This window comes from Orcinus orca, chromosome 4 (genome assembly GCF_937001465.1).
Source record: "Orcinus orca chromosome 4, mOrcOrc1.1, whole genome shotgun sequence".
In the NCBI taxonomy this organism is placed as follows: Eukaryota; Metazoa; Chordata; class Mammalia; order Artiodactyla; family Delphinidae; genus Orcinus; species Orcinus orca.
The window spans coordinates 33,866,824-33,869,852 of NC_064562.1; positions in this window are offsets into that span (position 1 = coordinate 33,866,824).

The following is a 3,029-nucleotide window of genomic DNA, read 5'->3' on the forward strand; positions in this document are numbered from 1 at the left end:
TGAGCGCGGGCAGGTCTCAGAAGAAAACAAAATTGGCTGCACATGTGACAGGTGTCATATCCAAATGGGAACAGGTCCTGTCCAGGAGGCCACTCACCTGGGACATTGTAGAAACGGCCCACAGATCCAGGACACTGTGGCCATTCCAACTCCAGGTCCTTTGATCCCCTGTTGGAGGGATAGCTCAGGATCAAGTTCAAGCAGCACCTGATTTGGACGTGAGGGATGAGGGGGTAGCTGTGATAGGAAGAAGTCTCACATTCATTGTGAACCAAAGGAACCTTGAAATTTTCTCTTTTTTTTTTTTTGAAAATTTCTTTAAATATTCCTCTCAGAGAGAGAGAGAGAGGAAAAAACATTTGAGCATGCTATTAGGACAAATTTTCTTTCTTTTTCCCTCAGATCACAAAAGTGATAAACACTCATTGTCAGTTTTGGAAAATACAATGAAGTAGGAAGAAAATTAAGATTCTCATACTCCTCTCCACAGAGAACCATTGTTACTGTTTCTGTGTATAGTCTACTTCCAGGCTACGTACGCTTGTAGGTAAACGTCTGTTTGTTTGTTTTGCCAAACTGGGATCATATTGTATGTTTTGTAACCCGATTTTTGCACGTAACTATTTATTGTATTTTCCCATATTCTTAACCACATTGTAACGGTCGCAGAAGTTCCCATTGTGCGAAAGTACCATAATTATTTAACAGACCTCTCGTTGTTAGGCATACATTAATATAAATCTTGAGATATAATCTGGGCATTCGTCTAGACAAACGAGCCTGAATGCTTCAGCTCTGCGCTTGGGAAATGACGGTGAGAAGCTAAGGAGCCAGCTTGCGTGCTGCAGAGCCCCCAAGGCCCAGAGTCAGGTGCTCAGAAGCACGGCCCCCGACCCACAGCCCGGCACCCTCTCAAGGCCCAGGACTCCATGCTGCCGGCCTCCGGGCACTGGTCCCCGACTTGCCCCTGTTCCCCCTCCATCTCCCCTCAGTGGACCCATCGCCCCCCTTACCTCACCCCTGCTCTGCTGTGATTGGCAGATCCCACACTTCCAGCCCCTCCTCTCAGTGTTCCCGCCATCTCTGTGTTGACTGAAACCAGACTGTGTCCCCGCCAGACCCTGCTTCCCTTGGAGCCCTCCCCCATTGCCACTTCCAAGTTATTTCTCTCTCTCTCTTTTTTTTTTCCGTTAAGAACGCCAGCTTACTTGAAGCTGTGTCACGCAGCTGCATCACGGCCTGCCTCTCCTCACCGCTGTCTTTACCGACCTGTGGCTGTGCACCCATCCCTTCACCTTCCTCCTCTTCATGAATAACTCTAGCTCCGACTCGCTAATTGCCCCTCATCTTCTACCCCATCCTCAGCCTCAGTGGCTTTTTTTTTTTTTTTTTGTGGTAACGCGGGCCTCTCACTGTTGTGACCTCTCCCGTTGCAGAGCACAGGCTCCGGATGTGCAGGCTCAGCGGCCATGGCTCACGGACCCAGCCACTCCGCGGCACGTGGGATCTTCCCGGACCGGGGCACGAACCCGCGTCCCCTGCATCGGCAGGCGGACTGTCAACCACTGCGCCACCAGGGAAGCCCCAGCCTCAGCGGCTTTTATACCCAGCTGGAGGGCAAGCAGCGCCGTAGCTGCTCAGTCCTGTATTAGTTTCCTGGGGCTGTTGGAACCACAGACAGGACAGATTAAAAGGACACAGACTAATTGTCTCACAGTTCTAGAGGCCAGAAGTCCCAAATCAAGCTATGGACAGGGCCAGAGTCCCCCCGAGGGCCCTAGGAGGGACCCTTCCTTGCCCCTTCCCACCTCCGGTGGCTTCTGCTCTTCCTTGACTGTGGCTGTGCACCCATCCCCCATATGGCCTCCTCCTGTGGGTCTGTCTCCTCTTCTTTCTGGTATCAGGACACGTCTTGGATTTAGGGCCCACTGGGATAGTCCAGGATCCTTAACTTAATTACATCTGCAAAGACTTTCAAAATTAGGTCACGGCCACAGTTTCCAAGGCATGAACGTGTCTTTTGGGGGTTACCATTCAACCCCTCCTGTGTCACGGGCACACCATAGACCCAGCATAAGGAGCATCCCCCCGCCTCCAAGACATCAGTCTCAAATATCCTCCTCCCCAGCCGCTATCTCCCCTCTTCCTGGCTCTCCTCTATGCCCTAGGACCTCACCCCAAGGACTCTTTCAGTGAAGACGCCACCATCCCTACCTGTGTCTTATCCGTCTCCCTCCTCAGCAGTGTCCCTCAGATGACAAGATCCATCATTCCAGCCTCTCCCCGAGAGACCTCTTCCACTCCCATGCTCCTCTGTTCTCTCAGCCATACTCCTGTGGCAAAAGCCCGACCCTGAGTGGTTCAAACATTGACCTTCTACCAGCCTGACCTTGACAGAAAAAAAAAATCACACAATCAACCAGGCTGACTGGTTTCACTGTAAATTCAGGACCACACACCTCCCATGGGCACTACTTGGCTGCCCCACTGGTTTTCATTGAGTTTACTTTCCCCAGGTGGTGGTGGCACACTTTTCCTCGCTCCTCACAGCTCCCACATGACCTCCTCCCCCACCTTTAATGTCAGCTCATGACCTGCCTCATCCTTAGCTGTCAGACGGGAGCTCAATTCTCTTCCCATCCCTACCCTGCAAATGTACCCACATCTACACCTGTCTCACACCTGTCAAAAGCCATCCCTTCACCCGAACTCACCCCAGCATGGAAGCTCATGGGAGTGGCAGCCCTGTGTGGGCCATTCAGTGCTCTGTAACCTGCACGCAGAGCAGCACCCGACACGTGTGAACACTGAACGCTTGTTGAATGAAGGGAGCTTCCTTCCTCTGTGCTCTCTCTTTCTCTTGTACCATCAATCTCCAAGGATCTACTAGATCATTCCCACTAACATACAAATATGGGCTGGAATCACCCATCATTCAAGAGAAGTGGTCTTTCCTTGACTCCACAGGCCCTCAGCTTTCCTCGCCTTTCTCTGTTCTGCTTCAGAGCAAACTTCTCCACCAAGTTGTC